The 27,638-nt window shown below is 42.4% G+C and overlaps 1 long non-coding RNA gene across 2 annotated transcripts; it reads left to right on the top strand.

The window, feature by feature from the left end:
- Positions 1 to 9,205: 9,205 nt before the first annotated feature.
- Positions 9,206 to 11,866, top strand: LOC139541451 (uncharacterized). Of its 2 annotated transcripts, XR_011668349.1 has the most exons (3): positions 9,206 to 9,691; positions 9,821 to 10,435; positions 11,407 to 11,866. It is a non-coding gene; the product is annotated as an uncharacterized lncRNA (long non-coding RNA). The 2 variants fall into 2 exon arrangements; XR_011668350.1 differs by lacking the exon at positions 9,821 to 10,435.
- The last annotated feature ends 15,772 nt before the right edge of the window (positions 11,867 to 27,638 follow it).

Consider the following 27,638-nt stretch of genomic DNA (forward strand, 5'->3'; position numbering starts at 1 on the left):
AAGCCAAGATCAATGATATAAAGAATGATGGAAAAAACTTTAGAGTACTTTAAATGAAATTCTGGGCAGAAAGACATTCAACTCCATCTTTCTTTGAATCAGATGGCTTATTCATCACAAAACCATTTGATGTTGGCAATTATTTTAATGATTATTTCATTGGCAAAGTGGGCAAACTTAGGCAGGAAATGCCCACGACAAACAGTGAGCAATTAAATTCATGCATAAAAAAACTAATAATGAAAAAAAAGCAGTGTAAGTTTGAATTTTGTAAAGTTAGTGTGGGAGAGGTGGAAAAATGTTGTTAAAGGTCAATAATGACAAACCTCCTGGCATTGCCAACTTAGATGGAAAGCTACTGAGGATGGTAGCTGACTCTATAGCCACTCCTATCTGTCATATTTTTAATCTGAGCCTAGAGGAAAGTCTTCTCAGGCCTGGAGGGAAGCCAAATTAATTCCGCTACTGAAGAGTGGTAAAGCGGCCTTTACTGGTTCTAACAGCAGACCTATAAGCTTGTTGCCAGCTCTTAGCAAACTGTTGAAAAAAATTGTGTTTGACCAAATACAATGCTATTTCTCTATAAACAAATTAACAACAGACTTTCAGCATGCTTACAGAGAAGGGCACTCAACATGTACTACACTGACACAAACAACTGATGATTTGTTGAAAGACATTGATAATAAGAAGATTGTGCGAGCTGTGCTGTTAGATTTCAGTGCAGCCTTTGATATTATTGACCATAACATGTTGTTGAAAAAACATATGTGCTATGGCTTTTCAACCTCTGCCATATTGTGGATGCAGAGCTATCTATCTAATAGAACTCAAAGGGGTTTCTTTAATGGAAGCTTCTATAATGTCAAACATGTAAAGTGTGGTGTACCACAGGGCAGCTCTCTAGGCCCTCTACTCTTTTCTATTTTTACCAATAACCTGCCACTGGCATTAAACAAAGCATGTTTGTTGATGTATGCTGACGATTCAACCATATACGCATCAGCAACCACAGTTAATGAAGTCACTGAAACCCTTAACAAAGAGTTGCAGTCTGTTTTGGAATGGGTGGCCAGTAATAAACGGGTCCTGAACGTCTCTAAAACTAAGAGCATTGTATTTGGTACAAATCATTCTTTAAGTGCTAGTCCTCAGCTGAATCTGGTATTGCATGGTGTGGCTGTTGAACAAGTTGAGGAGGCTAAATCACTTGGCGTTACCTTAGATTGTAAACTGTCATGGTCAAAACATATAGATTCAATGGTTGCAAAGATGGAGAGAGGTCTAGCCGTAATAAAGAGATGCTCTGCTTTTTTGACACCACACTCCAAAAAGCAAGTTCTGCAGGCTCTAGTTTTGTCTAATCTTGATTATTGTCCAGTCGTGTGGTCCAGTGCTGCAAGGAAAGATCTAGTTAAGATGCAGCTGGCCCAGAACAGAGATGCACATTTTAGGGGGGATTAGTTAATATTATACCATATCATACATACAGCTAATAATATACACACTTAATTAACCCCCAGCTCACTAATCATACAGCTAACAATATACACACATACTGTACGCTCATATGCATATCATAAAATAAGATTAATTTAATCAATTTTAGAATAAGGGTGTAACATAACGATGTAACATAACAATGTACTTTCCGAATGCACTGTATGGTAAACATCAGGAGAAAACCAGAGGGGAAATGTATAGTACCAGTCAAACGTTTGGACACACCTGCTGCTATTTTCCCAAGAAGGAGAGTGATGGAGTGCTGCATCAAATGACCTGGCCTCCACAATCACCCGACCTCAACCCAATTGAGATGGTTTGGGATGAGTTGGACAAAAACATTAATGTAGTTCTGTCCTTGAGCTGTTCTTGTCTATTAATGTTCTGTATTATGTCATGTGTCGTGTTTTGCGAGGACCCCAGGAAGAGTAACTGCTGCTTTTGCAACAGCTAATGGAGATCCTGATAAAATACAAAATACCGCAGAGTGAAGGAAAGGCAGCCAACAAGTGCTCAGCATATGTGGGAACTCCTTCAAGATTGTTGGAAAAGCATTCAAGGTGAAGCTGTTTGAGAGAATGCCAAGAGTGTGGAAAGCTGTCATCAATGCAAAGTGGCAACTTTGAAGAATCTCAAATATATTTTGATTTATTTAACACTTTTTTTGGTTACTACATGATTCCAAATGTGTTATTTCATAGTTTTGATGTCTTCACTATTATTCTACAATGTAGAAAATTAGTAAAAAAACTAAAAAAACTTGAATGAGTATGTGTGTCCAAACGTTTGACTGGTACTGTACATTTCCCCTCTTCTCCTCTGGCGTGCTCCTGATGTTTACCAAATAGTGCATTCGGAAAGTACCTTTTTGTTACGTTACACCCTTATTATAACATTTATTAAATACATTTTTTCCTCATCAATCTACACACAATACCCCATAATGAGAAAGCAAAAATGTTTGATTTACATACATATTCAGACCCTTTTCTATGAGACTTGACATTGAGCTCAGGTGCATCCTGTTTCCGTAAATCATCCTTGAGATGTTTCTACAACTTGATTGGAGTCCACCTGTGGTAAATTTAAATTGATTTGACATGATTTGGAAAGGCACACACCTGTCTATATAGGTCCCACAGTTGACAGTGCATGTCAGAGCAAAAACCAAGCCATGAGGTCGAAGGAATTGTCTGTAGAGCTCCGAGACAGGATTGTGTCGAGGCACAGGTCTGGGGAAAAGTACCAAAACATTTCTGCAGGATCGAAGGTCCCCAAGAACACAGTGGCCTCCATCATTCTTTAATGGAAAAAGTTTGGAACCACCAAGACTCTTCCTAGAGCTGGCATCCCGGCCAAAGTGAGCAATCAGGGGAGAAGGGCATTGGTCAGGGAGGTGATCAAGAACCCGATGGTCACTCTGACAGAGCTCCAGAGTTCCTCTGTGGAGAAGGGATAACCTTTCAGAAGGACAACCATCTCTGCAGCACTCCACCAATCAGGCCTTTATGGTAGAGAGGCGGAAGCCACTCCTCAGTAAAAGGCACATGACAGCCTGCTTGGAGTTTGCCAAAAGGCACCTAAAGGACTTTCAGACCACAAGAAATAAGATTCTCTGGTCTGATGAAACCAAGATTGAACTAGATTGCCTGAATGCCAAGCATCACGTTTGGAGGAAACCTGGCACCGTCCCTACGTCGAAGCATGGTGGTGGCAGCATCATGCTGTGGGGATGTTTTTCAGCGGCAGGGGCTGGGAGACTAGTCAGCATCAAGGGAAAGATGAACGGGGCAAAGTACAGAGAGATCCTTGATGAAAACCTGCTCCAAAGCGCTCAGAACTTCAGACTGGGGTGAAGGTTCACCTTCCAACAGGACAACGACCATAAGCACACAGCCAAGACAACGCAGGAGTGGCTTCGGGACAAGTATCTGAATGTCCTTGAGTGGCCCAGCCAGAGCATGGACTTGAACAGGATCGAACATCTCTGGAGAGACCTGAGAATAGCAACGCTCCCCATCCAACCTGACAGAGCTTGAGAGGATCTGCAGAGAAGAATGGGAGAAACTCCCCAAATACAGGTGTGCCAAGCTTGTAGTGTCATACCCAATAACACTTGATACTGTAATCGCTGCCAAAGGTGCTTCAACCAACTACTAACTAATTGGTTTAAATACTTTTTATTTTATTTTTTTTAATATAAATTAGCAAAACTTTCTACAAACCGGTTTATGCTTTGTCATTATGGGGTATTGTGTGTAGATTGATGAGGGGGAAAAACTATTTAATCCATTTGAGAATAAGGCTGTAATGTAACAAAATGTGTAATGATGACCCTGATCTCTGAAGGGAGAGACAAGACACACAGAGGGGCTGTCACAAACCACTGGAGGCGTGATGTCATGACAGTGTTTCAGTAAAACCACTCGGGGCACTTTGACATGGCGACATGAATGACACCTGACATGCGGACAGACATGAGACCTGACACTAACAGGAGAGTAAAGAACACATCAGAACCTAGAGGTGACTAACACAGGCTAAACATTAGCTTACTAACAGTCCACTAACATCAGATTAACAGATTGATCGCTCTGGATAAAATTATAAAATGGAATGTCATGTAGATTATTGATAGGTGGCCATTGGAATTACGCAAAGCTGATTCTTTCACAGTATTGGTGTGATCCATGTAACGCCTACTGTAATTATCCTGATCTGAGTGATTCAAAATGATAATTAAAATGATCTCAATAACACTTAAATCATTTTGATCCTCATCAGACGGCATCCCAGTCATTGATGGCAACTGATAGCCACCATCCGTATAAGGATGTTCAAGGTTAGCGCATGCTAAAACGATTCTATAATACGTAAAAGCATCACAGGTAATCTTCACAAAATAATGCATTTCCTTCATAATATCACGGTCCGTACGCACCCATTTCCACAGTCCTTCTCCATGCTCTCTTTCTCTCTCGCTCTCTCTCCTGTCTCTATCGCTTCTCCCCCTCTCTTTCTACCTGGTCTCTCTCTCCCTCATTCTCTAACACCCTCTCTCATCTGTCTTTCTCCATCTCCCTCACTACACCCCCCCCTCTCTCTCTCGGAGGGGGGAGCAGAGCGGTGGTATCGACTAACCATCAAATCTCCTATCTGCGCGGTGGGCCATTTCTCCCTGTCTCAGCAGTCCACACCTCCTCCATTATAGGCCATAATCTCATCTACACAGGCAAATGACCCTCAGAGAGAGGGAAGGGGTAGAGAGAGATATACCCTCTTAGGATTAAAAGAGTGGAATAAAAACAGGAGGGAATTGTTAAGAACATAAAATAAATATTATCCAACATCTTGTTGCTTTTCTCCATCTGTCTCATTCTCTCCTCAACCTGTCTTTCTATCTCCCTCTGCTCTCTCAGAGCTTGCTAACCTCCACTCCTCCTTCCACTGACCCATGACAGTGATGTCTACTTCCCGTGTTTTCTCCATGTACTTCCCGTGTTGTCTCCATGTACTTCCCGTGTTGTCTCCATGTACTTCCTGTGTTGTCTCCATGTACTTCCCGTGTTGTCTCCATGTACTTCCCGTGTTGTCTCCATGTACTTCCTGTGTTGTCTCTTTCTGTCTCCCACCATGGATCTCTACTGACCCTCAACATCTCCTGCCAACAGTTATGGTTGTCGTCGGTTACACTATTGACAGCTAATTCTTTTATAGGACAGTTATCAGAGAGCGAGATGGAGAGAGAGGGAAAGAGAGTGAGTGTGCACAAGAGAGAGAGAAAGGAGATGAGGGAAAGAGAGACGAGGGAGCGAGCGAGTGAGAAAGAAAGTACGACAACATAACCAACAAAAATGGGTCACAACTCCTGCAGTTCTGTCGCACGCTGGGTATGTACATATTCAATGGTAGGCTTCGAGGGTACTCCTATGGTAGGTATAGCTTATCTCTTGGCAATAGTACTGTAGACTACTTTATCACTGACCACAACCCAGAGTCTCTCAGAGCGTTCAGTCAGCCCACTGACACCCCTATCAGATCATGAGGCATCAAAGCCAAAGGAACTAAATAATATTAAGAAATGCTATAGTTGGAAGGAATGTAGTGTGGAAACCTACCAAAAAACAATTAAGCAACACCAATATTCAATCCCTTTTAGACAACTTCCTGGACAAAACGTTCCACTGTAATAGGTGTAAACTTGGCAATAGAAAATCTTAACAGTATATTTGACCTCTCAGCTTCCCTATTAAATCAAAAAATTCAAACAGAAAACCGAAGAAATTGAACAACAATGAAAAATAGTTTGATGAAGAATGCAAAAACCGACAAGAAATTGAGAAACCTATCCAACCAAAAACATAGAGACCCAGAAAACCTGAGCCTACGCCTTCACTATAGTGAATCACTAAAACAATACAGAAATACACTACGGAAAAAGAAGGAACAGAATGTTAGAAATCGTCTCAATGTAATTGAAGAATTCATAGACTTACCACTTCTGGGAAAATTGGAAAACAATAAACAAACAACAACAAAGAGTTATCTATCCAAAGTGGAGATGTATGGATAAACCACTTTTCCAATCTTTTTGGCCCTATAACAAAGAACAAACAGCAAAAAAACATATACAGTGGGGAGAACTGCCGATTTTGCAGGTTTTCCTACTTACAAAGCATGTAGAGGTCTGTAACATAGGTACACTTCAACTGTGAGAGACGGAATCTAAAACAAAAATCCAGAAAATCACATTGTATGATTTTTAAGTAATTAATTTGCATTTTATTGCATGACATAAGTATTTGATCACCTACCAACCAGTAAGAATTCCGTCTCTCACAGACCTGTTAGTTTTTCTTTAAGAAGCCCTCCTGTTCTCCACTCATTACCTGTATTAACTGCACCTGTTTGAACTCGTTACCTGTATAAAAGACACCTGTCCACACACTCAATCAAACAGACTCCAACCTCTCCACAATGGCCAAGACCAGAGAGCTGTGTAAGGACATCAGGGATAAAATTGTAGACCCGCACAAGGCTGGGATGGGCTACAGGACAATAGGCAAGCAGCTTGGTGAGAAGGCAACAACTGTTGGCGCACTTATTAGAAGATGGAAGAAGTTCAAGATGACGGTCAATCACCCTCGGTCTGGGGCTCCATGCAAGATCTCACCTTGTGGGGCATCAATGATCATGAGGAAGGTGAGGGATCAGCCCAGAACTACACGGCAGGACCTGGTCAATGACCTGAAGATAGCTGGGACCACAGTCTCAAAGAAAACCATAGTAACACACTACGCCGTCATGGATTAAAATCCTGCAGCGCACGCAAGGTCCCCCTGCTCAAGCCAGCGCATGTCCAGGCCCGTCTGAAGTTTGCCAATGACCATCTGGATGATCCAGAGGAGAAATGGGAGAAGGTCATGTGGTCTGATGAGACAAAAATATAGATTTTTGGTCTAAACTCCACTCGCCGTGTTTGGAGGAAGAAGAAGGATGAGTACAACCCCAAGAACACCATCCCAACCGTGAAGCATGGAGGTGGAAACATCATTCTTTGGGGATGCTTTTCTGCAAAGGGGACAGGACGACTGCACCGTATTGAGGGGAGGATGGATGGGGCCATGTATCGCGAGATCTTGGCCAGCATCCTCCTTCCCTCAGTAAGAGTATTGAAGATGGGTCCTGGCTGGGTCTTCCAGCATGACAACGACCCGAAACACACAGCCAGGGCAACTAAGGAGTGACTCCGTAAGAAGCATCTCAAGGTCCTGTAGTGGCCTAGCCAGTCTCCAGACCTGAACCCAATAGAAAATCTTTGGAGGGAGCTGAAAGTCCGTAGACAGCCGAGAAACCTGAAGGATCTGGAGAAGGTCTGTATGGAGGAGTGGGCCAAAATCCCTGCTGCAGTGTGTGCAAACCTGGTCAAGAACTACAGGAAACGTATGATCTCTGTAATTGCAAACAAAGGTTTCTGTACCAAATATTAAGTTCTGCTTTTCTGATGTATCAAATACTTATGTCATGTAATATAATGCAAATTAATTACTTAAAAATCATACAATGTGATTTTCTGGATTCCGTCTCTCACAGTTGAAGTGTACCTATGATAAAAATTACAGACCTCTACATGCTTTGTAAGTAGGAAAACCTGCAAAATCGGCAGTGTATCAAATACTTGTTCTCCCCACTGTACATGATCAAATACAAATCTTAGAATCAACTATTAAACACTACCAGATTCTCAAATTACATTGAATGAACTACAGGACAAAATACAAACCGTCCAACCCAAAAAGGCCTCTGGTGTTGATGGTATCCTCAATGAAATGATACAGACAACAAATTCCAATTGGCTATACTTGAACTCTTTAACATCATCCTTAGCTCTGGCATCTTACCCAATATTTGGAACCAAGGACTGATCACCCCAATCCACAAAAGTGGAGACAGATTTGACCCCAATAACTACCGTGGGATATGCGTCAACAGCAACCTTGGGAAAATCCTCTGCATTATCATTAACAGCAGAATTGTTCATTTCCTTATTGAAAACAATGTACTGAGCAAATGTCAAATTGGCTTTTTACCAAATTACTGTACGACAGACCATATATTCACCCTGCACACCCTAATTGACAAACAAACTAGGGCTTCACAATACATTGGTGAACATATTGGAATCGGCCGATATTAGCTAAGAATGCCAACATTGGTATCGGCCCGATGTCTAGTTTAACTCCGATGTTGAAAACCAATGTCAAAGCTACCGTGCATACCTATATAACATAGGTACATGACGTAATGACGCCCACAATGTCTACTGTGTGGATCGAGCAGTTAACAAGTTGAGCAGTCAGAGTGAGAAAATTTCAGCGAGACAACTCAAAGGTGAAATCCATTAAAGCCAAGATAATGGAATGCATTGCCCTTGACAATCAACCGTTCTCTGTCGTGGGTGATGTTTGCTTTCGCCGGCTGGTCGAGCACCGGTACACACATTTTTCAGATGTTGCCCTACCAGAGTTACACAGTAATAGTGTCACTGCTATTAGCTTCACAACATACATACAATGGAACACCATTTGGGTCTTTGCGTGTCAAAAAAGATAAAATACCACTGTCAAAGCTGTACAAAAAAGTCTGCAAACAAGCATACACCGGCCAAGAAAGATGTGTTTACAATACCGTGTTGGTAATAAAGCATAATTTGTTCGACCGCAACTTCTGGGGTAGCTAGCTTTAGCTTGGTACCTAGCTAGCACCAATACAACCAGCCTGAAAACAATGACCAGTAGAAACTGCAGTCATTTTTATTATTTTTAGCAATGATTTAGGAATCCTTGTGAGTAAATACTAGCTAGATTGCCTCTTGTTGTTTGCCTTTTGAAATTGAACTTCAGTTCATGAAAATAAATAGCTAGCAAGCTAATTAACCCTGTTGCCCAAAGATAACATTATAAGCAGCCAGCTAGCTTCATCTGGCTAGTGAGGCTTGACCGGACCGGGTTATGTGTTGTGAAGCTAGCCACAATAAGGATTAGGCACAATAGTGGAATTTGCGGTTTGCCTTCAAAATAAAAGTATGTCATTGACAGTGATGCAAATAAATACAAATAGTGGAATTATGCCACACTTTTATTTTGAAGACTAACCGCAAAGTCCACTATTGTGGCTAATCCTCATTGTGGCTAATTTCACATAGATGGGTCAGACTAGCATTAATCAAATAAGAACTGTATTATATATTAGGGTTATTTTAGATGATGACACCTAGCTATATAGTTAGCTAGCTAACTATAGCAACTGAAACAGATTATGACGTTTTGCTATGTTTTTGGGGAAGAACATTGTTTACATCCATGAGCTAGCTAGGTTTTTTTTATGACCAGCACTGTAGGTGTGCGAGACAATTTTACCAGCATCATAGCATACGTATGGATGAATCGTTGGGACATATGAAATACGAGTGTAATCAATGTGTAATATCTACGTAAAAAATTAAAGAACGCGTTACATTATTATGTGACGTTCAGTCCTATTCAGGTCCTGATTCGTCAACAAGCTTATTTGACACGTCAAATAGTGTTATTTAACGTGTATCTTTTTTGACACGCAAGTCGCAAATGGTGTTCCATAGAAAGAGAATGAAACGACTGAATAAATGAACAACGAAACAGCACAGCAAGTAAGTGAAAGAAATAGGTTTTGTTTATGTTTTACTGGTAATGGGGACATATGTAAATGCCAACAAAATAACATTTTGGTCAGTGTGTGTGTGTGTGTGTGCGTGCTTGCGTAACCTTTATTTAACTAGGCAAGTCAGTCAAGAACAAATTCTTATTTACAATGACGGCCCGGACGACACTGGGCCAATTGTGCGCCGCCCTATGGGACTTCCAATCACGGCCGGATATGATACAGCCTGAATTCGACCAGGGACCATCATCATGGCAAGCACATAACATTTGCGCCTTTTGTAGCAGCTAAAACCGTTCACTTATTTGTCAGTGACAAGTAACATGACCAGGTGGACCAATACAATTAAATTTCACGCATCTCGACAAAACGGCCCAATCACAGCTGTGTATGCAAACCAAATGATGATCGGTAGCAGGATTTTCTAACAGTAAAAAAAGGTAGCTACAACATGCCATGAAAAAAAAAGGTTTCCTCATCAACTTGAAAAATAAATGGAGCCTAATGAGATTGAGCAGGTTCAGGAAACAATACAGACATACACAGAGACAGAGACAGTGGCTGGGTCTTCTGAATACCATAAGGAAGGAAATCCCTGGCCGCATCTCAACACTTCAGCTTCAAGCAGAGAAGAGGAGATAGTGTAATTATGGAATGTAAGCTCTGCTTACCAAAGATGGTGGAGGTGGCTGCCTACAAAAAATCTGCGTAAAACTTGAGGAAACATGTAATGGTACGAAAAGTAAAGTTATAAATATATTGTATCGCCATGAATGGTGTTTGTTGTGTAGGCTATGTAATGTAGCTAACAAAGTAATGCTACTAGACAGTTTCATTCAATCTGTAGCATAATGCTAACGTTAGCTAGCTCATCCTGTTGCTAGCTAGCTAGCTAGAAGCTAACCCTGACCAACTTCTTTACACAGCTGAAGGAACTATAAGCTGTAGTGCGGGCTACTACCGCATTGACATTATGGTGGCTAGTAGCTAACCATCCCCATAATGTAAGTTGTTGGGGATAGCTAAAAGTGAAATGAATGAACTTGTGAAGATAAAATAAATAAATAATTTTGAGACCTGGAATTTTTAGGTATGTGCATTATCTTTTTTTGGCTTGCTTATTACCTATCTATATCTGGTTGGATCACTGAGTTTCGAATAATAGCCAAAACAAAACTTAAAAGGCTGGAAGCATCTTGCCAAATGTCCCTACCACTTATCAGAGCCGTTCAGAACGGTCTCCAAAAGCTCTTTGGAGAAACAGCTTATTGCTACTGCAATCCTTCTGCCAAAGTTCAAGACGTTTTGGACTGACAAAGCTGATTTCATCACAGCCGGTATGATTTCTTTACTCCAAATGGTTTTAACCTCATTGTCCATATGATGATATATTTTGGTCTTTTCTTTAATTGTTTTTTTCTTATGTTTTTCATTATTTAAGTTGCGTTACAGGTGCTGGATAATAACCTTTGCATGTAATTATGTTTGGGTACAGCCAGACATGGACTCACCTCAACGTTAGAGAATTTGTTAGGTCTGAATGTATTTGAACAACTCAAATCAATCTCAGTATCTGAGAATACCAAGTGGAAGTCTGTGTTCGAGCTACTGCAATGCCAATACTATGATTGTGTTGCCAGCCACATACAACAGAGTTTGCTGAAACACTGAATATGTGAATGTTGTGTTGTTTCCAATGTACAGGTTTGGCATACCTGAAGAATCAGCTTGACACAATCACACAGGACGAGACTGAGCATCTAAGGCAGCATTCATCTGATGAAGAGGATTTCTTCTCATCACTGACAACCAAACGGTCAGAATGTACAGGGGAGCTGGATGGGTATCTTGCTCGTCCATCGGACAAAATTGTTTACCACATTTTGTTTCTGTACATAAAGAAGTTGTCCCTCAAACTCAACACAGGCCTGCCTGCATCTGCCGCCTGTGAGCGTCTTTTTAGCTGTGCTGGACTATTCACTGCAAAGCGAGCCAGGATAGACTCAATTAACTTAGAAAATCAGCTCCTACTGGAACTGAATGGCAAATTCAGAGAGAAGTGAATTAAGTGTTCGATAGGTAGTTCCACAAATAATATGCCTTTTGAACATTTGTATATGTGAAGTTGAAGATTTAATATTAAAATCAGCTGTGCTGGATCTTATCTTGTTGGTTAATATCTGTTTTTTTATGAAACATTTAGACTGTCAAACATTATATGTAAACAATATTACATATAGAGTTGTTTATAGAAAATTAACTTTTTTTATATTCATTTGTTTGTGAAGCTTGCATTCAATTGCCACACCCTTTTCACATGAACTTCCATTCTTGTAAAAGGAGAATAAAAATAACCATCAAAATGGCCTGGCTCTCAAGAGAAGACACAAAATTAGGTGGAAACTGAGCTGCACTTTCTGACCTTCTGCCAAATGTATGACCATATTAGAGACACATATTTCCCTCAGATTACACAGATCCACAAAGAATTAGAAAACAAACCCAATTTTGATAAACTGCCATACCACAGCGTGCATCACAGCACCAATATTGTTGACCTGTTGCCACAAGAAAATGGCAACCAGTGAAGAACAAACACCATTGTAAATACAATACAATCCATATTTATATTTATTTTACATTTTGTACTTTAACTACTTGCACATCGTTACAACACTGTAAATAGACATAATAAACCCAGCAAAAAAAGAAATGTCCTCTCACTGTCAACTGCGTTTATTTTCAGCAAACTTAACATGTGTAAATATTTGTATGAACATAACAAGAGTCAACAACTGAGACATAAACTGAACAAGTTCCACAGACATGTGACTAACAGAAATGGAATATAGTGTTTTCCTGAACAAAAGTGGGGGTCAAAATCAAAAGTAACAGTCAGTATCTGGTGTGGCCACCAGCTGCATTAAGTACTGCAGTCCATCTCCTCATGGAGTGCACCAGATTTGCTAGTTCTTGCTGTAAGACATTACCCCACTCTTCCATCAAGGCACCTGCAAGTTCCCGAACATTTCTGTGGGGAATGGCCCTAGCCCTCACCCTCTGATCCAACAGGTCCCAGACGTGCTCAATGGGATTGAGATCCGGACTCTTTGCTGGCCATGGCAGAACACTGACATTCCTGTCTTGCAGGAAATCACGCACAGAACGAGCAGTATGGCTGGTGGCATTGTCATGCTGGAGGGTCATGTCAGGAGGAGCCTGCCGGAAGGGTACCACATGAGGGAGGAGGATGTCTTCCCTGTAATGCACAGCATTGAGATTGCCTGCAATGACAACAAGCTCAGTCCGATGATGCTGTGACACACCGCCCCAGACCATGACGGACCCTCCACCTCCAAATCGATCCCGCCCAGAGAACAGGCCTCGGTGTAACGCTCATTCCTTCGACGATAAACGCAAATCCGACCATCACCCCTTGGGAGACAAAACCGCGACTCGTTAGTGAAGAGCACTTTTTCCCAGTCCTGTCTGGTCCAGCGACGGTGGGTGTGTGCCCATAGGCGACGTTGTTGCCGGTGATGTCTGGTGAGGACCTGCCTTACAACAGGCCTACAAGCCCCCAGTCCAGCCTCTCTCAGCCTATTGCGGACAGTCTGAGCACTGATGGAGGGATTGTGCATTCCTGGTGTAACTTGGGCAGTTGTTGTTGCCATCCTGTACCTGTCCCGTAGGTGTGATGTTCGGATGTACCGATCCTGTGCAGGTGTTATTACACGTGGTCTGCCACTGCGAGAACGATCAGCTGTCCGTCCTGTCTCCCTGTAGCGCTGTTTTAGGCGTCTCACAGTACAGACATTGCAATTTATTGCCCTGGCCACATCTGCAGTCCTCATGCCTCCTCGCAGCATGCCTAAGGCACATTCACACAGATGAGCAGGGACCCTGGGCATCTTTCTTTTGGTGTTTTTCAGAGTCAGTAGAAAGGCCTCTTTAGTGTACTAAGTTTTCATAACTTTGACCTTAATTGGCTACCGTCTGTAAGCTGTTAGTGTCTTAACGACCGTTCCACAGGTGCGTGTTCATTAATTGTTGATGGTTCCTTGAACAAGCATGGGAAACAGTGTTTAAGCCCTTTACAATGAAGATCTGTGAAGGTATTTGGATTTTTACGAATTATATTTGAAAGACAGGGTCCTGAAAATGGGCCGTTTCTTTTTTTGCTGAGTTTATGACATTTGAAATGTCTTTATTATTTTGGAACTTCTGAGAGTGTAGTGTTTACTGTTCATCTTTGTTTATTTCACTTTGTTTATTATCTACTTCACTTGCTTTGGCAATGTTAACATATGTTTCCCATACCAATAAAGCCCCTAAATTGAATTGAAATTGAATTGAGAGAGAGGGAAAGAGAGCGAGTTAGAGAGAAAGGGGGGAGGTGAGAGAGGGAGAGCCTCAGAGAGAGAGATATTGTAGAAAGAGGGAGAGAGTCCCCAGCCCAGAGAGGCTGAGTGCTGTAGGATAGGGTCCATGTCGGCAGAGGCACTGTCTGTTGGGAGCCATAACTCCTGGCAAACGAGCCTTTTGATCCCTCGCCTCCTACGCCCTTTATGGGTGCTTGGGGAGACAATGGGGCGATGCAGACCCACTCCTCACCCCTCCTTCGCACGCATACACACACACACACAGCTGGAGCATAGTGGCATGGGAGTCCCCATAAAGCCAAGGTTAATACTTCTTTCTGTCCATCCATCACCGAGGAACAGAGAGGGAGGGGGGATCACTCTGTTCTCTTACTGCAAGGATAGACCGCTCTCAACCCTGTGTGTGTGTGCACGTGTGAAAAGGCCATATTTTCTGATAGTTTCCAAACGAGGGGCAATCTGTCTTTCACTCAACGAGAAGTCATTAGTCAAGCAGAGATGTCAGTAGCCATGGTGACAATGACATGGTCAGATATTTGATTTGACAGAGATGACTGACGTGTGTGTGTGTGTGTGTGCGTGCGTGCGTGCGTGCGTGCGTGCGTGCGTGCGTTTGAGAACAAATTCTGATCCTGTCAGAATCACATTGCCATCCATATTCAGATGAATTCTGTCTCATGGACACAGCCTCATGTATTCGACTATGATTACTACAAGTTTAGATAGCTGGCTAGACTTAGTTACCAATCTAAAATATTTTAGTTGACATGGACTAAATGAGTGACTGTCAGTGACTGACGTAACAAAATAAAAAACTGCTGATGCACAACCACATTTCTAAATTGCACCTATTCTAACATAACAGTACGTTGAGACCCCGACTGAGTTCCAAAAAATAAATACAAAAATATCACAAAAAATGTATTGATCCACGGGCCTACAAAAAGTTGCCCATACCTGGTTTAGATACATGCATCATGAAACCTCTAACACAATACATTTATTTTACTTAGTGAAAATCTTTTTTTTACCACTTTTTCCATGTGGTTTCTTCCTTCAGACTCCATAAAATTATGACTTCTTCCTAAATATTTGGTCAAATTATTACTTTTTTTAATATGGTGGCTTAACTTACCCCTTTATCTCAATTTACCCCACTCACCTATAACAGCCCACACGCATTAAATATACACATTATATGAAATGGCTTCGTCCTTATTTCGTCACTACGTCTCTGGAATGTTTGATGGTTTCTCCTCTTAGAGATGTTCCATATTGAAGAGCAGGAGAGGAGAATGAGTGGTTACCAATGGTTATAAATCCATTTGAATTCACTTTTTGACAGAACCGCTTTTGATTTGAAAAAAACTTTCCGTACATATTTTCCCATTGTAGAAGTGCCTAGAAAGTGAATTTTTGGACCTGAATGCCAAAACATTCAAGACATAAAGGTGCTCAAAGTTTACCCATTTTACATACCCCACCATGCCATGAGACATCCATGTCTTCATCACTGAAAAAGATAAACGGCTAAGATTGATATCATTTCAAAGCTTCAAACTATTTTATTATTTATGTTGCAAATTTTATAGATTAAAATATATTATTTTTAAATAAAAATTATGTTCGTTTTTAACCTTTAACTTCAATTATCTAAAAATGCCTCAACTACGATTTTTTTTCCCTTCATATTCACATATGTTGTAGCTTAAACCCTATTTTACATCATATAAGACAGGGATTTCACTACACCCGTAATAACATCTGCTAAACACGTGTATGTGACCAATAAAATTTGATTTGAATTTGGATGGGTAGCTCATGATGATTTCTGTTTTTTTGTGGCCCCCACCCCCATCTAAGTTGCCCATCCCTGATCGAAGGTTTTTCGGGTTGTGCCCTCCATCGGTTGAGACACACCATGCTATTTAATGGGCTAGGTGTCCCGCTAGCGTTCCACTACGACAACATCCTGTGAAATTGCAGAGCGCAAAATTCAAAAATAGTAATTTTAAACATTCATGAAAATACAAGTGTCATACATCATTCTTTAGCTTATAATCTTGGTAATCGAACCGCTTTGTCTGATTTACAATAGGCTTTACGGCGAAAGCATAGCATTTGATTGTCTGAGGACAGCGCCCCGCATACACCAGCATTAAAAACATTTTTCAAACCAGCAGAGGCTTCACAAAAATCAGAAATAGCGATAAAATAAATCACTTACCTTTGAAGATCTTCCTCTGTTTGCAATCCCAAGCTACACAACAAATGGTCGTTTTGTTCGATAAAGTCCTTTTTTATATCCCAAAAGGTCAGTTTAGTTGGCGCGTTTGATTCAGTAATCCACTCGTTCAACATGCAGACAAAGGAATCCCAAAAGTTACTGGTAAACTTCGTCCAAACAAGTCAAACAACGTTTCTAATCAATCCTCAGGTACCCTAATATGTAAATAAATTATCAAATTTAAGACTGAATGTAGTATGTTCAATACCGGAGATAAATAACGAAGTGCGCGCCCTCATTCATGCGCGCCACAAGACTAGAGTCCTAATGAGGGACACCTTTAAATACTACAACTACTTGTTCATTTTTCAAAAAACAAGCCTGAAACCTTTTATGAAGACTGTTGACATCCAGTGGAAGCCATAGTACTGCAATCTGGGCGCTTTGTAGTTGGAAATCCAATGTACTAAGATGGTAATACAATTTTAATATAAACTTTCAAATGGTACCACAAAGATGGTTGGAGCTCCACACATAAGAGAATGTGGACTTGAATGGGAATATCAAAGCAAACTTTATTTGCCAGATGCGCCGAATACAACAAGTGTTTACCGTGAAATGTTTACTTACAAGCCCTTAACCAACAGTGCAGTTCAAGAAAAAGAAAATATTTACCAAGTAGGCTAAAATAATCTGTACATGTAGGTGGGGGTGACATGAACTATGCATAGGTAACAAACAAACTGTGAGTAGCAGCAGTGTACAAGGGGCTTGGGGGTAGAAGCTGTTGAGGAGCCTTTTGGTCCTAGACTTGGTGCTCCGGAACCGCTTGCCGCGCGGTAGCAGAGAAAACAGTCTATAACTTGGGTGACTGGAGTCTCTGACAATTTTATGGGCTTTCCTCTGACACCGCCTATTATATAGGTCCTGGATGGCAGGAAGCTTGGCCCCAGTGATCAGCTCCTTTTTGTCGTGCCCTCTTCACGACTGTCTTGGTATGTTTGGACCATGATAGTTTGTTGGTGATGTGGACACCAAGGAACTTGAAACTCTCGACCCGCTCCACTACAGCCCCGTCGATGTTAAATTGGGGCCTGTTCGGCCCGCCTTTTCCTGTAGTCCACGACCAGCTCCTTTGTCTTGCTCACATTGAGGGAGAGGTTGTTGTCCTGGCACCCCACTGCCAGTTCTCTGACCTCCTCCCTATAGGCCGTCTCATCGTTGTCGGTGATCAGGCCTACCACTGTTGTGTCGTCAGCAAACTTAATGATGGTGTTGGAGTCGTGTTTGGCCACGTCGTGGGTGAAGAGGGTATACAGGAGGGGACTAAGTACACACCCCTGAGGGGCCCCAGTGCTAAGGATCAGCGTGGCAGACGTGTTGTTCTCTACTCTTACCACCTGGGGCGGCCCATCAGAAAGTCCAGGATCCAGTTGCAGAGGGAGGTCTTTAGTCCCAGGGTCCTTACCTTAGTGATGACCTTTGTGGGCACTATGGTGTTGAACGCTGAGCTGTAGTCGATGAACAGCATTCTCACATAGGTGTTGCTTTTGTCCAGGTGAGAGAGGGTGGTGTGGAGTGCGATTGAGATTGCGTCATCTGTGGATTTGTAGGGGCGGTATGCGAATTGGAGTGGGTCTAGGGTTTCCGGGAGGATGCTGTTGATGTGAGCCATGAACAGCCTTTCAAAGCACTTCATGGCTACCGATGTGAGTGCCACGGGGCAGTAATCATTTAGGCAGGTTACCTTCGTTTCCTTGGGCACAGGGACTATGGTGGTCTGCTTGAAACATGTCGATATTACAGACTCGGTCAAGGAGAGGTTGAAAATGTCAGTGAAGACACTTGACAGTTGGTTCGCGCATGCTTTGAGTACACATCCTGGTGAATGCTTTGTGAATGTGGACCTGTTTAAAGGTTTTGTTCACATCAGCTACCGAGAGCGTTATCACACAGTCATCCAGAACAGCTGGTGCTCTCGTGCATGCTTCAGTGTTGCTTGCCTCAAAGCGAGCATAAAAGGCATTTAGCTCGTCTGGTAGGCTCGCGTCACTGGGCAGCTCGCGTCTGGGTTTCCCTTTGTAGTCCATAATAGTTTTCAAGCCCTGCCAAATCCGACGAGAGTCAGAGCCGGTGTAGTAGGTTTCAATCTTAATCCTGTATTGACGCTTTGATTGTTTGATGGTTTGTCTGAGGGCATTGCGGGATTTCTTATAAGCATCCGGATTAGTGTCCCGCTCCTTGAAAGTGGCAGCTCTAGCCTTTAGCTCGATGCGGATGTTGCCTGTAATCCATGGCTTCTGGTTGGGATATGTACGCACAGTCACTGTGAAGACGACGTCATCGATGCACTTATTGATGAAGCTGATGACTGAGGTGGTGTATTCCTCAATGCCATTGGATGAATCCCGGAACATATTCCAGTCTGTGCTAGCAAAACAGTCCTGTAGTGTAGCATCTGCATCATCTGACCACTTCCGTATTGAGCGAGTCACTGGTACTTCCTGCTTTAGTTTTTGCTTGTAAGCAGGAATCAGGAGGATAGAATTGTGATCAGATTTGATAAATGGAGGGCGGGGGAGAGCTTTGTATGCATCTCTGTGTGTGGAGTAAAGGTGGTCTAGGATTTATTTTCCCCTGGTTGCACATGTGACATGCTGGTAAAAAGTTGGTAAAACTGATATATGTTTGCCTGCAATAAAGTCCCCGGCCACTAGGAGCGCCGCTTCTGGATGAGCATTTTCTTCTTTGCTTATGGCCCTATAGAGTTGGTTGAGAGCAGTCTTAGTGCCAGCTTCGCTTTGTGGTGGATAATAGACGGCTTCGATTAATACAGATGAGAACTCTCTTGGTAGATAGTGTGGTCGACAGCTTATCATAAGGTACGCTACCCCAGGCGAGCAATACCTCGAGACTTCTTTAATATTAGACATCGCGCACCAGCTGTTATTGACAAATAGATACACACCACCCACTACTCGTCGTACCAGAGGTAGCGTCTCTGTTCTGCCGGTGCATGGAAAATCGCACCAGCTCTGTATTGTCCGTTTCTTCGTTCAGCCACGTCTCGGTGAAACATAAGATGTTACAGTTTTTAATGTCCCGTTGGTAGGATAATCTTAATAGTAGGTAATTATTTTCCAATGATTGCACGTTAGCAAGAAGAATGGAAGGCATTGGGAGTTTACTCGCTCGCCTACGGATTCTCAGAAGGATCCCCAATCTGCGTCCCCTTTTCCGGCGTTCTTTCTTCACGCAAAAGGCGTGGATCTGGGCCTGTTCCAGTGAAAGCAGGATATCCTTCTCGTCGGACTCGTTAACTTCTTTGGGATAGGGGGCAGCATTTTCACTTTTGGATTAATTGGTGCCCTTAGTGAACTCCCTCCTACTCTGTCCCAGATGATAATATATGCATATTATTATTACTATTGGATAGAAAACACTCTGAAGTTTCTAAAACTGTTTGAATTATGTCTGTGAGTATAACAGAACTCATATGGCAGGCAAACTTCCAAACAGGAAGTGAGAATTCTGAGAAGTGTCGATGTGAAAGTCATCGCCTATTCAATTCCCTGTAATATATGGATCTGTTTGCACTTCCTACGCCTTCCACTAGATGTCAACAGTCAGTAGAACGTGGAATGAAGCCTCTAGTGTGATGTGGGGCCGGATGGGAGGTGTTTCAGTCACTGGTCTGGCAGATTGCCAGTTCCTGGTAATGCGTGCTAGTCATGGAATGGCAATGTGTGCCATTACTTATACAGACATGAAGAAATGCTCCGGTTGGAACGTTATTGGATATATATGATAACAATATCCTGAAGATTGATTCTCTACTAAGTTTGACCAGTTTATTCAACTTGTAATATAACTTTTTGAAGTTTTCGTCCGACGTTTGCCTGCATCTGCACCAGTGTTTGGACACGTGTACTACACATGCTAGCTAAAGTTGCTAATTTGACATAAGTAATGGACATTATCGAACAAAAAAAACGATTTATTGTGGAAATAGGATTCCTGGCATTGCATTCTGATGAAGATAATCAAAGGTAAGGGAATATTTATGATGTAATTTCGTAATTCTGTTGACTCCAACATGGCGGAGAAATTTTGTTAAATCTGAGCGCCGTCTAAGATTATTGCATGGTGTGCTTTTTACTAAAGTTTTTTTAAAATCTGACACAACGGTTGCATTAAGAACCAGTGTATCTTTAATTATATGTAAAACATGTATCTTTCATCAAAGTTTATGATGAGTATTTCTGTTATTTGACGTGGCTCTCTGTAATTACTCCGGATATTTTGGAGGCATTTCTGAACATGGCGCCAATGTAAACCGAGATTTGTGGATATAAATATGCACATTATCGAACAAAACATAAATGTATTGTGTAACATGATGTCCTATAAATGTCATCTGATGAAGATTATCAAAGTTTAGTGATTAATTTTATCTCTATTTCTGCTTTTGTGTGACTATCTTTGGCTGGGAAAAATGGCTGTGTGTTTTTTGGATTTGGTGGTGATCTAGCATAAATATATGTTGTGTTTTTCGCTGTAAAACATTTTAAAAATCGGACACGATGGGTAGATTAACAAGATGTTTATCTTTCATTTGCTGTATTGGACTTGTTAATGTGTGAAAGTTAAATATTTCAAAAAAATATTTTTGAAGGAAAAAGTTTCTTCCAGTCCGCTGTGCGTCATCGTTTTTCTAATGTCCAGAAGTTATTTTCGGTCATAAGAGACGGTAGCAGCAACATTATGTACACAATAAGTTTGAAAATAAGTTACACAAAACGCAATTGGTTGGGAGAATGTAAAATGTCAGCCATGTTCTTCGGTGCATCTTTTGTTGTTTTCAATTATACTGCCATGCCTCTGTCGTGTCGGAGCACAACGAAAGAATGTTTATAGAGCTGTTATCTTCCGAATAAACTCTTAAAGACCTAGTAATATTTTACATCAATAGCAGTCAATATTTAATCATCAACTTATTTCAGTCTCATCTGAAAGTTGTAAATTCTTGGTTATCTTCACGAACCCTAGCTAACAAGTTGAATCAGCAATACAACATTTGGTTTAATTATTTATTTACTAAATACCTAAATAATCACACAGAATTACATCTACACAGAATGGATCATACATTGATTACAAATGATGTCATTAAAAAAAACGTCCCTGGTAGACGGAGCCGACATGACGGCTGGTTACACAAAGGAAAGGGGGTTGGGTTTGAATGAAAGAGCGGGAAGCTATGTCTCTATCGGGCCGTAGGCAGCTCTCTATCGTAAATACAGAATCTTATGCATTCTAAATAACCGCCCATTTGGAAAAGGAAAATGCAATAAATATTTACTCTGAGCTGCGCTTCGATCGGTTGGTCGTAGATGGGACGCCGGGTTGTCCAGCATGGATCTCTGGTCCTCTGAAGACTGTCTAGTGGTGAACTGGAGAGTGGTAGAATGGATACTCTGTCCCTCCTCTCCAAGCCCACGTTTAGCGGGCGGAGGGGGTAGCACTTCTTTAGTGAATAAGAGTTCAAAGTTCATACCAAGTTGCCATACTTTAAGCTCATGCTATATTCTGGCTGGTATAGTCGAAATTCATCCTTCTGGCGTGTAGGTCGTCACCTTCACATTGAAATTCGATGCCAATTTCGTTAGGTTCTTGCTGATTTTGGCTTAGTTCTGTAGATGGTCTTTGTCCTTTCAACGTGGGGACTGCCAGTCCGAACGTCCTTGGAACAGAAGGTTACATTTTCGTCAATTGGATTGGGAGAGAGGGCCGTGTTTCATAGTTTACAACCGCTGTCTGTTCACATGGGCGGCGTCACCGAGTTGGCAGAGTTTACAACCACTGTCTGTTCACATGGGCGGGGCCACTGAGTTGGCAGAGTTTACTCTATGACAAACCGTTCTCCCATTAAGAAGCTAAATTACATTTCATCTTTTCACAAATAGTTTCATATGTAAACATTTAAATTGCACAACAATTCCATGTGCATCTGATAACTATAATGTGTAGACTTTCCAGGATACAGTTTATGTCATCCTATCATTAGAAATAATGTCTCAGATGACAACTGATCTGGCATCATATTCTTTAAGTACCAACGCATATTTTCAGCTAGTTGGATTACCGAAATGTGGTTCCTTTCCCCACCCTTTTGATGTTATAAGACTCTCTCTATGTTAACAAAGGACTTTCCAAGAGTCACTCTGTAGAGTAGGGAAAGCGAAAAAGGGAAGGGTATTTATGGGGGTCATAAACCTCCCCCCATCAGGCCAACTTCATGACATCTCCATAGGAAACCTATTCAAATCATAGAAAAATAGATAATAGAATAGACATGACAATTTAAGTTGACATTTGAAGGTGTGTTTACATATTTTATTTTTAAGAAATAAATTCTATCAAATTCAGCTGTTTATCTTTTCCAGTGGTATGGTTGGGCATGTAAAATTGATCAACTTTGAGCACCTTTATTTCCTGAATTGTTTTGGCATTCAGGTCTAAAGAGTCACGTTCTGACCACTTCTTCCATGGGCAAACATGTATGGAAACTTTTGTTTAAATCAAAAGTGATGCTCTCAAAAAGTGAATGAATTCAAATAATGTATTGCTGTATTGGATGAATGTATCAATCTCGTATAATTGTATTTTCTACCCAGTACCATCAGGGCCTGCATGCCATAGTGCATCAACGCTGGGACCGAGAGACTGAAAAACAGCCTCTCAAGGCCATCAGACTGTTATACAGCCATCACTAACATAAAGTGGCTGCTGCCAACATACAGACTCAAATCTCTGGCCACTTTTAATACATTTAAAAAATGTATTTAATAAAGGTATCACTAGTCACTTTAAATAACGCCACTTTAATAATGTCTACATACCCTACATTACTCATCTCATATGTATATACTGTATTCTATACCATCTAATGCATCTTGCCTATGCTGCACGGCCATCGCTCATCCATATATTTATATGTACATATTCTAATTCATCCCTTTACACTTGTGTGTATAAGGTAGTCGTTGTGAATTTGTTAGATTACTTGTTAGATGTTACTGCACTGTCGGAACTAGAAGCACAAGTATTTCGCTACACTCACATTAACATCTGCTAACCATGTGTATGTGACCAATAATATTTGATTTGATATAAAACCTGTGTGGTGACATGTCACATTTAGACAGGGACCTCCCTCTCCTCCCCTTCTACTCCTCCCTCTCTAGCCCCCAGCCAGTTTCAGCCAGTGATAGGGGAGTGGGGGTGTCCCGGGATGTGTGCGTGTGTGTGTGCGCGTGTGTCAGAGAGGTTAAATAGTCTGTCTCCCTTTAGTGCATGTTAAGGGCCCAGACAGTCTGTTAGAGCTTTAGCACCAGGTCAATCATAGATGTCCCTTTCTATTAAAGACCAGAGGTGACAGACAGACGGGGAGGAGGGATAACAGTAGCCTCAAATGCTGGGTGAGGAGAGGGGGAGGGAGGGAGAAAAATAGTAGTTTCCCACAGTCATGGCATGTGTCAGCTGGCCTGTGTGTGTGTGATGATGGTGAATCTCTCACGATGGTGAATCTATCATGACACCAGCAGTGCCTCTCTTTCTCTCTCCCTGACTCTGACTCTGACTCTGTCTCTCTCTCGCAACAAAGGATGGCTCCATCATGGCTGTATCATGGTTCCATCATGGCTGTGACATGGCTCCATCAGGGCTGTGTCATGTGTCACAGCTAAACCACAGATGCCATGCAGGATGAGACCATTGTTGACCTCTGTCACCTGTCCCCTCCTCCACTCAGGAGCCATCACTCCCCAGGACTATCGAGCGTGTCTATCTAAATCACCTACACGTGTGTGTGTGTGTGTGTGTGTGTGTGTGTGTGTGTGTGTGTGTGTGTGTGTGTGTGTGTGTGTGTGTGTGTGTGTGTGTGTGTGTGTGTGTGTGTGTGTGTGTGTGTGTGTGTGTGTGTGTGTATACACACACAACTGCTACTATGGTAGAATATTGCAGAATATGGCTGCTGCCAGGAGGTACAGGAGAAAATAGCATTACCGTGCTGTGTTGTACCTTTTCAACCATTTTCCATTCCTCACAATCCCTGTATGTCAAACTGAAGACACCTACCTTTTAACAACAGTAATCCATAGGAATGTTTAAGTGTAACGCTTTGAACGTTGGAAGAGCTCCCTGTCTTATGTATTTGTGTGTGTGTGGCTTTTATATGATCAGGTGTGACGGCTGGCCAGCCGTTGTCCCATCAGCCTTTTACCGTGACGATTGGAGGTGATCCCTGTCCCCTCTTAGTGTCAGGCCGTGTGACAGGCATCTCTTGGCATCCCCCAGAGTGGACAGGACAGAGACGGTGTGTGTGTGTGAATGTGTGTGTGTGTCTCAAGTGCAGGACCGTAGTAAGGGTCAGCAGGTCACATGGTTGTAGACTGATTCTAAGGGACACACTGCCATGGCCACTCAGCTGGCCCCACTACACACACACACACGCACACGCGCGCAGGCAAGTGTCTCTGTCTGTCAGACAGAAAGGAGAGGATGTGGTGGAGGGAGGGGGAGCCGGACTGCCAGTCCATTTCCTGTGTCTGAGGAAGAGCATTAGACCAACGACAATGTCATGGCCAATCACCTTCACTACTGTCACCTGACAGAGAAAGGAAAGAGAGAGAGAGCTACAGTACGAGAGAGAGAGAGAGAGACAGAACCCTTACCTTTAGATTATTCTTCCCCTCATTCTCCATCTCTGTGAGCCTGACAATGCTCTTTGAAGTATTTACACTGTCCTCCCCTCTCCTTCCTTTCTCCTTCTTTATTTCTCTCCTCCCTCTCTCCTCTCAGCCCCTCTCCTTTTCTCTCCTCTCCTCCCTCTGTCCATGCCAGCTCATTGATCTCTGTCAGTATTGAATGTCAGAGACACATTCAAAGATGCTTTTCGCTCCCCATTAATAATTCACACTGGCTGAATCATCAATAATAATTCTCACAGAGCAATCATTCAGGTTTACCACCACTCTGTCCGCCTCTCTCTCTCTCGGTCTTCCTCTCTCTCTCTCTCTCTCTCGGTCTTCCTCTCTCTCTCTCTCTCTCGGTCTTCCTCTCTCTCTCTCTCGGTCTTCCTCTCTCTCTCTCTCTCTCTCTCTCTCTCTCTCTCTCTCTCTCTCTCTCTCTCTCTCTCTCTCTCGGTCTTCTCTCTCTCTCTCTCTCTCTCTGTCTTCCTCTCTCTCTGTCCTCCTCTCTCTGTCTTCCTCTCTCTCTGTCTTCCTCTCTCGCTCTCTCTCTCTGTCTTCCTCTCTCTCTCTCTCTCTCTCTCTCTCTCTCTCTGTCTCTCTCTCTCTGTCTTCCTCTCTCTGTCTTCCTCTCTCTCTGTCTTCCTCTCTCGCTCTCTCTCTCTGTCTTCCTCTCTCTCTCTCTCTCTCTCTCTCTCTCTCTCTCTCTCTCTCTCTCTCTCTCTCTCTCTCTCTCTCTCTCTCTCTCTCTCTCTCTCTCTCTCTCTCTCTCTCTCTCTCTCTCTCTCTCTCTCTCTCTCTCTGTCTTCCTCTCTCTGTCTTCCTCTCTCTCTGTCTTCCTCTCTCTCTGCCTCTCCTCTCCTCACCTCACCTGCATTCGTATTTTGTCCAATCTGAACCAGACGTATCAGTATCACCCACTCACGAATGTTTTTTTCAGTCGTATTAGTAGGGACCTTGACCACTTACTGTACTGTTCTTCCTGTGAGGATTGGAGACAGTAGACTCCATTGACAAACAGAAGGCTCTGAAATGTTTTTAAAGGCAATCCAAAAAGCCTTTTTATATTTAATCAATTATGTGCTCTTCTCTCTTAGATCCTAACTCAAGCCTTGTCAATCTCTCTTCAAAAATGAATGAGGTGGGAGCATGTCACCGTTCGGCCCATAGTTAAATTAATCTTTTCCCTAATAGACACGGTGGAGAGAAAGAGAACGATAGAGATAGAGCGAACCAGCTACTCTTAATGTACATGTAAAACTCTACAGTGGGTCCATGCCAAGTGTAAGTGGTTGAGTGATATTGGCAAATGGAGGGAAGAGGGGGCTGATGGGATGGAGAGAGGGAGGGAGAGAAAGCGTCAGATTTAGGCATTTTCTTTAATGTTATAAGAGCTTATTGATATTTGATTTTCGCTCTGGGCCGGCAGTTGCTGAGGCAGCTCCTTTTCCCTCTGTCTTTTACGGGTGAGAGATGTGGTTCTCATCCCATTCCATCCACACTCGGACAATCAGCTGTAAAACCGTCCCATGGGAACGCCGTCCGAGGCAATGTGTGGGCTGGGAGGTGTGAATGTGTGTGTGTGTGGGCTGTGAGCAATGAGAGATGGGTCATTTTGAGTCCATCAGTTTAAAGTCTCACACTATCTTATATCTGAGAGTATTTCTCCTCCAAAGGAAGCAGTCCCTCTCCTAGGGAAATATATCTGTGAAGGATCAGAGTAAGAGATCATCTTATATCAGCAGCTTTAGAGTGATAGTGTGAACTGTGAAAAATGCCTGTGATTGCTCGGTGAGATGGTCTGGAGTGGACAGCTGTGAAGGAGTGGTTCCACCGTCATACAAACCCTGGTCTGTCCCACTCACACAATCCTCTCTGTCTATGATAGAGTACATTCCCTGTACACTACCTACCAATCAGAGAGCTCTAACCCTCTTTGAAAAGGATAGAACACCCAATATAACCTATACAGTCCTCTTACATTATTCCAACTCTCTCACTCCCTCACTCCCCCCTCTCTCACACTCTGTCGTTTTCTCTCTCCCACTCCCTTCTCCCACAGACTGTCTGAGAGCTCTCTCTCTCTGTACTGTAAATAAATATTAGGACTCCTGTTTCTCATTAACCACTGGATGTTAGTACTCAGCACAGACCCTCTCCTCCCACCTCTCCTCCTCTCCTCCCACCTTTCCTCTCCTCCTCCCCTCCCCTCTCTCCTCTCCCCCTCCTCTCTTTCCCTGCTCTCCTATCCCATGATACCTTTTATTGAAGCTGCTTGTCAACAACCCTCTCAGGGATCAATCCTTGTTTTCTCAACATCTCCCTAGAGGCTCTACGGGATATCAGGAAGTACATACTGCAACCTCAGTTTTCCCATTCACATTGATTTACAGATGTTTTATATAATATTGTCATCAAAGAGCACTTTAAAAAGACTTAGGGTTCCCTTAAATGTCCCAGTATTGGTGAGGTTACAGAGAGACTAGTGAGGAGACGCCCATCTTCCCTCACTGGTAAAGGGCTTAAGTAGGTCAAATGGTTTTGTTCCTGTGTCAAGTCTGTGTCACAGAGTTACTT

This window comes from Salvelinus alpinus, chromosome 16 (assembly GCF_045679555.1).
Source record: "Salvelinus alpinus chromosome 16, SLU_Salpinus.1, whole genome shotgun sequence".
In the NCBI taxonomy this organism is placed as follows: Eukaryota; Metazoa; Chordata; class Actinopteri; order Salmoniformes; family Salmonidae; genus Salvelinus; species Salvelinus alpinus.